Source organism: Symphalangus syndactylus, chromosome 14 (genome assembly GCF_028878055.3).
Source record: "Symphalangus syndactylus isolate Jambi chromosome 14, NHGRI_mSymSyn1-v2.1_pri, whole genome shotgun sequence".
NCBI lineage: Eukaryota > Metazoa > Chordata > Mammalia > Primates > Hylobatidae > Symphalangus > Symphalangus syndactylus.
Genome location: NC_072436.2, coordinates 26721403 through 26733049, shown reverse-complemented (window position 1 = coordinate 26733049; position 11647 = coordinate 26721403). Strand labels below are relative to the sequence as shown.

Below are 11647 nucleotides of genomic sequence, written 5' to 3'. Positions count from 1 at the left end.
TTTAGAATCTAGACAGTGGTTCTGAAAGTACTGCTCCCACACCAGCAGCATCAGTACCTATATAAACTTGTTAGAAATGCAACTGCTCATAGGAATGCTTTCACACTGTTGGTGGGAATGTAAATTAGTTCAACCATTGTTGAAGACAGTATGATGATTCCTCAAAGACCTAGAACCAGAAATAATATTTGACCCAGCAATCCCATTACTGGGTATGTACCCAAAGGAATATAAATCATTCTATTATAAAGATACATGCATACGTATGTTCATTGCAGCACTATTCACAATAGCAGACAGGGAATCAACCCAAATGCCCAACAAAGATAGACTGGGTAAAGAAAATGTGGTACATATACTCCATGGAATACTATGCATCCATGAAAAGGAATGAGATCATGTCCTTTGCAGAAATGTAGATGGAGCTGGAAGCCATTATCTTCAGCAAACTAATGCAGGAATAGAAAACCAAACACTGCATGTTCTCTCTTACAAATGGGAGCTGAACAATGAGAACACATGGACACAGGGAGGGAACAAAACACACTGGGGCCTTTGGGGTGAGGGAGGTGAGGGAAGGGAGAGCATCAGGATGAAGAGCTAATGCATGCGGGGCTTAATACCTAGGTGATGGGTTGATAGGTGCAGCAAACCACCATGGCACACGCCTACCTATATAACAAACCTGCATGTCCTGCACGTGTATCCCAGAACTTAAAATTAAATTAAATTAAATTTAAAAAAAAGAAATGCAGCTTCTCAGGTTGTAACCCCAGATCACTGAGTCAGAAACTCTGGGAGTGGAGCACAGTGATAGTGGCAGGAGGCAGCCAAATGCCTGAAGCCAAGCCTGAAGCCAAGCTACAAGTCAAATTCACAGACTGAATTGAGAAACTGTCTTCCCATTTGGTGTACTTTCCTCTGATGGCTCTGTACCCTTCACCTATTTAAATATACCTACCCTTCCCTAATTGGTTTTTTACACTGTCATGCCCACCTTTGAGTGGTGCCTTTATTTTAACCTTTTTCACATACTCGCAAACCAATCAGCACACACTCCCCATTCCGAACCCATAAAAGCCCTGGACCCAGACACGCTAAGAGAGAAACCACCCAATTTTGGGTGAGGGACCACCCTCATGTTCACCCTCTGCTGGGAGCTGTTTCATTGCTCAATAAAATTCTTCTCCATCCTCCTCACTCTTCAATTGCCAGTGTGACCTCATTCTTCTTGGATGCAGGACAAGAATTGGGGACCCAGTGAATGTGGGTACACAGAAGGCTGTAACAACTGTAGCCCTCTGCCCTCACCAGTGGAGGGCAACCTCCTCACATGACAGAAAGCAGTGGTGGGGCTGAGCCAACCCTGGAGCTGTGAGCCGGAGTGGGGTAAGGGGCTGACAGAGCTGTTAACATGCCATTGTTCATCATGCTGCAGATGATGGGACTAAAAGAGCTAATATCATGCTGTAACACTCCCTCTGGGGCTTCAGGGTCAAGGGCACCCCTGCCTGGGTGCCACTGTGTTCCCCTTGTCTGGACACTGGAGTCCACTATGGGAGTGGCTTGTGACATGCCTGGTCCAGCCACAAACACCACACAGAGCCCACTTCTGTGCCAGCACTTGGAGAGGCCAGCTGGACCCTGCACATTCTTGCTCACACACCCCCTCTCACCAGGGGCTGAGTATGCAGTTGCAGCAACTGGAGAATCTGCACCAGAGTACGGGTTGGACTCTGCCCAGCAGGCTGAGTGGATGGTGCATCTCTTGCAGTGATCTAGGGCCTGAGTAAGTCCCAGACAGGGGTGTTGCCAGCTGGAGGTCTCCACCTGAGAAAGTGACTGAGAAAAATCCTACATCAAAAGTAATTTGTGTTTTACTGAAACTTCCAGGAGGTTCTGATACATGGTCAAATTTGAGAAACATTTTACTAGAAATGCATCCTTTTCATCCAAAAACATCCATCACCTCCAAAAGTTTCTTCCTGCCCTCTTTATTTATTATTGTGCTAAGAACACTTAATATAAAATTTACCATTTTAGCAAAATTTTGCAATATAGTATTGTATACAAAATTATGCAAAAGTATTTATTATCTTTAGTGATAAGAACACAACATAAAATTTGCTTTCTTAGCAAAAGTATGCAATACAGTATTGTTAATTGTAGACATTATGCTTTTTCAAGTAGATCTCTAGGACTTATTCACCTTATACGAGGGACACCTTGTACTCTTGGACTAATACCTCCTAATTTCCCCCTCCCCACAGCCCCTGGGGACCACCATTCTACTCTCTGCTACTATGAGTTTGACCATTTTAGGTTTATTATATAAGTGATATCATGTAGTATTTTTTCTTCCGTGTCTGGTTAATTTCACTTAGTATAATGTCCTCCAGGTTCATCTGTGCTGTCATAAATAGCATGATTTCCTTCTTTTTTAAGGCTGAATTATATTCCACTTTCTCAGTCTGTTTGAACTGTTATAACAAAATACTCTGTGGCTCATAAACAATGGAAATTTATTTCGTTCAGTTCTGGAGTCAGGGAAGTCCAAGATCAAGGTGCTAGCAAATCTGATGCCTGCTAAGTGTCATCTTTTCACTGCAACCTCAGGAGCAGAAGGGCGATGAATTTCTCTGGGATCTCTTTTACAGGGGCACTAATCCTGCTTATGAGGAGTGTGCCCTCATGATCTGATGACCTCCCAAAGTTCCCACCTTCTAATACCATCTCCTTGGGGTTAGGATTTCAACATATGAATTTTGGGGCACACAAACATTCAGACCATAGCTCCATAGGGTATATATATTTATACACCACATTTTCTTTATCCATTCATCTGTTGATGGACATTTAGACTGCTTCCATATCTTGGCTATTGTGAGTAACATGGGAATAAACATGGGAATGCAGATATCTTTTTAAAATCCTGACTTCAGTTCCTTTGGATGTATACCCGGAAGTGAGATTGCAGGATTATATGGCGGTTCTATTTTTAATATTTTGAGAAACCTCCATAGTGTTTTCTTTAGTGACTTCAACAATTTCCATTTCCACCAACAGTGTCCAAAGATTCCCTTTCCTCCACATCCTCACCAACACTTGTTATCTTTTTTTGGTATATATATATATATATATATATATATACACATATACATATGTGTGTGTGTGTGTGTGTATGTGTGTATATAAAATAGCCATTCTAACAGGTGTAAGGTGACATCTCATTGTGGAAAAATCATATTCAAATAGATGTTAAACAGACATTCATATGCAATTTACCCTTGAACCCATCCATATACAATTTACCCAATTTACATGTTTAAACTGTGCAAGTCCACTTATACCTAGATTTTACTCCACCCCTGCTACCCTTGAGCAAGACCAACACCTCTTTTTTCTCCTCCTCAGCCTACTCAATGTAAAGATGATGAGAATGAAGATCTTTATGATTATCCATTTCCCCTTAATGAACAGTAAATATATGTTCTCTTCCTTAAGATTTTCTTAATAACATTTTATTTTCTCTAGCTTACTTTATTGCAATAATACAATATATAGTACATATAACATACAAAATATGTGCTAATTGACTATATTATTCGTAAGGCTTACAGTCAACAGTAGGCTCTCAGTAGTTAAGTTTTAGGGGAGTCAAAAGTTATGTGTGAATTTGAGACTGGATGGGGGGATAGCATTGCTAACCCCAGCATTGTTCAAGAGGCAGCTATAATTTAATATTAGTTCTGGACAGAATTTTTTTAGAAATAGGATGCTAATTTTGTTTGTTTAACGTGAGAAACACGCACACACTATCATAAAATCCTAGGGGATTCCCATTAAAGAGAAGTAGAGAAGAAGGATAACCACTGTGACAACTATGGTTTAACACTGTTCTGAAAGTTTTAGAAAAAACAAGCCATGGAAATGAATTAAGTTGGATAACTATTGGAAATGACATAACAAAGTTAGGATTTCCTTGTGATCTTTGCCTAGAAAACCAAAGGAAATAAACTAATAAAAATTTACTAAGATGATGAGTTAAAAATGGCATATACAACATTAAAGATTTTGTATATATTCAACAATGTAGAACACATAATTGTAAAAAGAGCCCCCTGACAAAAACAATTGAAATATGCAGGATTAAACTTAATTTGAAATATTCAGAACCAACTGAAATAAAGCTCCAAAAGTAACAAAAATAGACAATTTAATAAAAATAGATACCATGCTTCTGGATACAGAATTCTCAATATCATAAAAGTTCTCTACAAATAAATGTATACATTCAGTAGAATTAGTAATGGGAAGGTGTACAATATTGAGATGCTAAAGTTCATGTGGATAAATAGGCAATAAAAGTTTATAAATTTTTTAAAACAAAACTGGAACAGGGATCTATAATACTGATATTAACTCATGTACATTTTCAGTAATTAAGAGTGGAGGCTTTGACTTGCAATTCTGATGGGGTAGCTTGCTATGGACCAATGCTCCTGCCAAGAAAACAGGAAAAGCCAGATAAAACACAAAAACCATCTGTTTGAAGGCATTGGTGAGCTGCCAAGCAAAGAGAAGATAATGGAGTGACATCTTTAAGTGCTGAAAGAAAATAACTAGAATCCTACAGTGTTAGGCAAATAACTGTGGAGCAGAAGAACTGAATAAAGCAGATAATGTCCATACAGAGACCCTTTCCCCCTTGCAAGCTTCTCTCACTAGAATTATGATCCCAAAGGCCTTTGGATTAAACTTTTATTTAGGACTCATCCTTAGGGTGGAGGAAAAGGGAGATGGACAGGAGAAGGATTTAGTGTTGCTTCTGTGCCTTACCCCCTGGAAACCAAAATCCCCTTCCCCTGCTCCCAGTTTTTGTTCTTTCTCTTTTTAACCCCAGTTGGGATACAGGGAAGACTACATTCCCCAGGGTTGTGGCCATGCCCTATGCAGAAACATCTCTGGAGAATCAGGTCAATTCTGCTGGCTTGTAGAGCTACTTCCTTAATTCTTGTCTGTTTTTGCACATCCCCCTGGGATAAGTAACATGGGGACTTCAGTAGCTCAGTCTTTGGAATAACCTGCTAAGTATTTTTAAATGGATTAGAGGGTGTGACTTATCTTTACTCAACTTCTGACATAAGAATTCAACTCAGTATTCCACTTTCCATCTTAAATGGGGTTCAGTGACTCTGATTAGCCAAGGCGACAAATTATATAGTATGCATCAAAAGATGCTATCACCCTAATTATACAATGCCAAGCATATGCAATGCCTCACAGGGCTGCTTCTTTCAAAAATGGCTTCTTCATCTCTTCCCAGGCACCTTTCTCACTCCTAACTAAAGATGAACCAAGAGCAAGTTTCTCTCTCCTCTCTTCACTCCACCTGCATGGGAGGCTACTTCTTCTGGACAGTCAGAAGTTTTTTTATTATTATACTTTTTTTCCCAAAGAGATTCACTTGTCTTGCTATTTCAAAGCTCTCTCTTAATTACTCTCTTTTTAAGAAAACTATATTTAAAGAAGATATTTTTGGCTTGAAACAACAATGCTTCTTTAAGCTGCTTAGACATATGCATTTACTCTTTGAATCAACTATCTCAGTTCTACGAATCTATCCCAAATAGACACTTGCAAAAGTATAAAAACATGCATGCACATGGCTATTCTTTAAAGCATTTTTTTAGATAGAGAAAGACTGGAAATGACACAAATGTCTATCAATGGGTGATTGCTTGACTATTGAGAAGGAATTTGTATGGAAATTGCTACAAAGGAATTAGAAGAGATAAAGTGCAAATGAGTTGATAGGGGAAACCCAAAGATAACAACATCAGGCAGCCCTTCTATCCCTAGGGCCAGAAGGACAAAAGGAAAAGCTGGTATTAGCAGCTAGGGCTTTCCAATAAGACTGGAACCTCATAGGAGATGTGGCCAGAGACATGGCCCAAAGCAGAGGAGAATAGAAATCTGCTTCTTTCCTCTGTGCCTCTGTCTCCTACACTGTCTAACTCTACCTACCAAGGAAGGCTGGTTTGCAGAGGTCAGATCAAGAAAAGCTGGGGAAGGCAGAGGATACAAATGAGACATCAGATTCAGTTTCTACTAACTTTTTTTCCCCTCCCTTGAATGTGAGTCCTATTTCTTTGTATATCCCATAACGTTATTTATTGAAAATTAGAGCCGGGTGCCGTGGCTCATGCCTGTAATCCCAATATTTGGGAGGCTGAGGCTGATGGATCACCTGAGGTTGGGAGTTCGAGACCAGCCTGACCAACATGGAGAAACCCTGTCTCTACTAAAAATACAAAATTAGCCAGGAGTGGTGGCACATGTCTGTAATCCCAGCTACTCAGGAGGCTGAGGCAGGAGAATCTCATTTCAGCCTGGGCAACAAGAGCAAAACTCTGTCTCAAAAAAATAAATAAATAAATAAATAAGAAAAGAAAAGAAAAAGAAAGAAAGAAAATTTAGACACTTTGATAATACAGCAACTCTGGGTTGTGGTTTTCTTTTCTGACATTTGTTTTTGTTGTTTTGTTTGTTGAGTAGCTTGCCTGGGCCAAATCTGTGAAACTGGTCTTCCCAATGGCTGCTTATGTCTCTGTTCCTTTTTTTTTTTTTTTGAAGTTATTGTTGTTTTTATGTTGGACTTATGAGGGATCATTCTTCTTTCTGTGTAGCATAGTGGTCGGCCAATGATTGGGCAGACGCTATACTCAAAACACTTGAGCCAATAAGGTTTCTGTTCTCTGTTGATGGATTTCTGTGTAGGAAGAGTACAAACTTCAGGCTGTTTTCAATTTCCTCCAGATTTTTCTTCCCACCAGGCTCTTTTGCACGTCTTCTCTGTGTGTGCAGCCTCAGTGTTGGCCAGTAGTATGTAGAGGGGCTTGGGTCATCTTGGTCTCTGTCGTGGATATGTGTAGCCTTAGCTGATATTATGCTTGTCCCAACAAAAACCTCATATTAGAAAAATCACTGGTCAATTCCACTGACCCTCTGCCAAGACTGTCACTTTTACTGACATTGCTGCATGGGCATGGCCCATCTCTCCAAATCAAGTGTGCCCAGCAGGACCATGGTAGCAAAACTACTAGTTGTCACAGCCTGTTCCACTCTCACAAAACATCCATGTCAACCAGGCTGGCAGGAGCTGTGGAGTTGTCCCAGTAAAAAATGCCCTAAGCGCCCACTAATCTTTACAATTCCACAGGTTTTCAAGCATAAATGCTTCTCCAATTGGCTGAGCCTTTGGCAGATTCCAAGAGCACAGACATAGCTGTTTTTGTCATTTTTGTTTAGCTTCGCAACTGCTTTTGGGGAAAGGATTTGCTAACCTTCTTATTAAGCCATACCCTGAAGTTCTACTTCATTCATCTAATAAATATCTATTTCATACTTTCTTGTAAAAGGTATTTTTCTGGGCATTGAGATTCCTTAATAAATAATACAGACCTAGTTCCTGTTCTTATGGAGCTTATGTTTTTACAGGGGAGATGACAAGTGACCATATAATCATTATTTAATTACAAATGTAGTGAGTGCTATAATGGAAAAGCACTTAGACTTCTGTTTTTGTTTCATGTCTTATTGAATCAGCCATAACTTCTAGAAAATCATTACCATAACTTTGTAATAACAATGAGGTGTGTAATTTTCATGTTTCTGATTTTGATAAACAAGCTTCTAATGTGTAACCACTAAGATAAATGTTTTTAGAGATCATGTTGAAGAATTACATATTTATTCCTAGTTTTCTAGTATGTTTTCCTCTCAAAAAATTTATGTTGAAATCCTTTTGTGATTCGTAAACATGATGATTAGGTTTTTATGCTTAGATGTGAGATGTGCCTCCCTCACATCTTGTTACGACATCTGTACATTACCCATCTGACGTGAGAAAAATAAAGAAGAAAAAAATGTGTGTTGAAAGTTATCAGATGCTTTTTCAGCATCTTTTGAGATTTTTATATAAGTTTTCATATTAGGCCCATTTGTATCACATTTTATGTATTGAGATATTCTAATAGCAAAGTACTTTGCAGGACTCGAGTAAAATAAACTAGATGGAGATGGTGATCATTTAAATTTACCTGAATTTCATTGGCTTGTACTTTGTTTAGTATTTTATTGAAAGTGAGTTGGCACTACTATTTTGGTCCTATTATTTTTCAGTTTTTAATCATTTTTAATATTCTTCTGTGACCTGCAATTGTTCATGTAAATGCGTGACAATTTAAACAAAAAGAAGGGAAAGAAATTTGGTAATTTATAATATTATATTAGTTATAGGACAGGAATACTACCTAGGCCCCAGACTCATAAAACCAAAATGTTTTACTAATGTATCTTGAAGGACTTTTTAAAAGATTATCTGATGTATAATCTTAAGTTATCTTGCCTTAAAAAAAATATAAACCTATGTCATAACAAGTTAATCTGACTGGCTTTTATTTAGTACTTTGAATTTAGTTCTAAATCATAATAATGACAACTCCTCAGGTTGAGAATGATGGAGAATTCCCACTAGGCAGAGAACTGTGATTCCCATGGCACCAGTAAGTATATGTTTACTATAGTACTTGTCCCATTGAATTAAAATTATTTACTTACATGTAGATAATCCCCACTAGCCAGTAGCATCTTAGAGTGATGACTTAATCAGCTATCTGTCCCTACATCCTGGTGCAGCTCCCAGCACATGCAGTTACTTCAAATCTTTATTGTAGGAAAGAATGTATGGGGCCATAGAGGACACTCCAAAATCTAAATGCCAATTCTTACTCTTCCAATGTCCCAATAAAATACCTAAAGAAGAGATATTATACAGGCATAGAAATGATTTAAAGATTAGGTTGAAGGAGGAAAACATGCAAATGTCAGGGACTTTCACTGATGGACAGTCATTGCAATGTACACAGTGCTTCTGCAATGATCTGTTACCAAGAAGAAAGGCAGCCTGTTTTCCTAGAGATGCCATCAGATTCACAGAGACCTGTACAAAGTGTGTTTTCTTGAGAATCCACATCTAGCTACACGAGCTCAGAAAAGTCACATAATTTTTCTGGATCTCTGTCTTTCCAGCTGTAACATACAGGGGTGATAAGCCTGTTTGAGAGTCTCTTCTGTACTTGGTATCTTTTGATTCCAAGATGAATGAAAAACAAGCACTGGTTTTCTGAAAGATTTATTACAAAATATAAAATCAAACTCTACCTTTTTATAATAATAAAAGTGAGTTGGAGATTGCCAATCCACTGACCATCACCATAAGCAGAAATTTCTCCTAAAGGAAACAGAAACACAATACAGTCCCAAAATATCAAGACTTTAGATCTGTCAGAAAGAGAAATGATTATTTGCTCTTGGTAATATGGGACGGTTATTCTAGCCAAATAAGTTAAATATGTTTGTCTTCCCAATATTTGAGACCTGGAGCTTGCTTTCTTATTTCTGCTCTGAGAGTGTTTCATTTGGTTAATGTTTAACAGAAGGAAAAAGAAGAGAGAGAGCATGTGTGTGCATGTTTGAAAATTGCAGTCACTTTTCTTCTAAAGCCGGAGGCTATGATGTCAAGAAGTAAATGATAGAAGATGTCAGCTCTCCTATCTATAACCTCAGCTTTGCAGTTTCTCTGGGGGGCCTCATGCACTCTTACAGCTTCTTAAACAGGGAGTAGACCCGGCAAAAAATTTAAGTGCGTTTTACACTTGATATACCACAGACTCGGCCAGAACAGTTCTAAACAGAAGACTTCACAGAAATCCTGACACTTTGTTTTTTGCCAAAGAACAGTGTCTTTTTCAGAAATGCTGATTTTGGGATCATGGACATTCTCCTTAATTTCTCCTTAGCAAGTCTGTTGGAAGGAGGAAATTGGTGCCTTTGAACTGATTATCCCCCCACACAATAGCGCTTGATTAGGGACGGTAAGCAGCACAGGTGAGTGCTGTTAGAAGGTGGGGGTGGGAAAGAGTAACAAGGCACAGGAGGAGTCAATAAGAGGTTAAATAGAAAGACCAGAGCAACCTGAGAGAGCCTGAGAGCACTGGGTGATGAGAAGACCTGCAGGAAGGGAATGGTGAGTTAAGAATGTTATAATGAAAACTCATTTTGTCTACTCCATATCTTTGTCTACTATAGACAACTGGGGTTTTGTACAAACTGTGTTCTCATGAGAATCCAGAGCTGACTGCTCTGAGCATTTCATGGTACATACTGTGGGATTTTGACTAATGCTGGCAAAGATCTTTAATTTCTTCCAAGGATTGGAGTATACAGGAATTTGTTTTTATTACATAGATCAATCATTAGAAACAGCTTAGATGATATTATTCATGCAGTTAACCTGAAACGAGTATGGTAATAGTTGCAGGAAACAACTATTACCCTCATAAACTTGGAGATTAAATTAAATCATTTTTGTTAAACTCATTTATTGAAAAAAATTATCGATTCTCTCAGTAATAATGTGATTCTGTGAACTGAATTTTATGTTATTTAGGAACTTCAGAGTAAAATTATTCTAAGGCTTGTTTCTCTTGGATGAAGGGCTGTAAAATCTCATTTTGGATGTAGAATATTATAATCGCATAAATTACTCAGGGTTTATGATGTGAAGTTTTTAAGAAAAGCGAATAGTTTGTTTTGTTTTTTTTTTTTTTGCTTTTAAAAATTCTGGGAGTATGTGGCTCCCTGAAGAGATGTTTCTTTTCAACCTCAAATCAACTTTATTTCTTGGCTCTTTCATGAACTTTCCTTCCTGTGCTACAAGTATTTCCAAGGGAGATTGTGTCATGTGTTTTTAGATTCCGCCAAGAAAAAGTACTCCGTTGCTCATAGTTGCATTTATATCATCTGGTTATTGACTATGATAGAACATAGCTAAGGAAAGGGGTCAATACTGACTTCTTCTTAATACTGTACCCATAAATGTTGACTATGTAGTTGAATTGGCCTTATAAACAGATAAGTTAAGCAACTAAATTTGCAGTGAAAATTTCTACATCTGTTCACTAATTTCTGAAATTCTTAAATGGGTAATGTCTCTCATAAGTGTAAATTGTTTTAGTCTAAGTTGCCTCAATATGTCAAATCTAACACAACAACTTGCATACAGATAGTTTATTCTGGAAAACGATCACAAAGAATGAAAGTAAAGAATAGGGAAGAGAGGGAAAATAATCCAAGGGTGTGTTATTAAAAGTTTTTACTGCTGTAGGCAGCTGAAACTCAAGCCACGTGGGAACATCTGAGGAGCCAATGATAATTCACCTGAGGGTTATTCACTCAAGGGTTGCAAGGGGAGAATATTTATCAAGCAACTTCTGTTCCCCATTGGTGAATGTTTCATGGGATATTAACTCCATCTTACTTCCAGGTTTGCCTGGAGACCAGAATAGCTGAACAAGTTTCGGCAGGTATTAGGGAGGCAGTGGTGGAGAAGTGCTAAGAGGCAGAAATCAAGAAATGCATGGTGGAGCTGAACAGAGGTGCTGTCAGGCTACATTCTCAGGCATTGGTAGCCATACCAAGGGCTAGAGTGAAAAAGGAGCCTAGAGAATATGAGGCAGAGCCCAAGAAGTCCAGAGATAAAGCTTAAAAGATAAACATTTATATTCCATTTAGTATAAGAAGG

At 38.3% G+C, this 11647-nt stretch overlaps 1 non-coding gene across 1 annotated transcript; it reads left to right on the top strand.

Annotated features, from left to right (window-relative positions):
* Window positions 1-7801: 7801 nt before the first annotated feature.
* On the top strand, window positions 7802-7905 carry LOC129463346 (small nucleolar RNA U13). Its single transcript, XR_008651134.1, has one exon. It is a non-coding gene; the product is annotated as a small nucleolar RNA U13 (small nucleolar RNA).
* Window positions 7906-11647: the final 3742 nt, after the last annotated feature.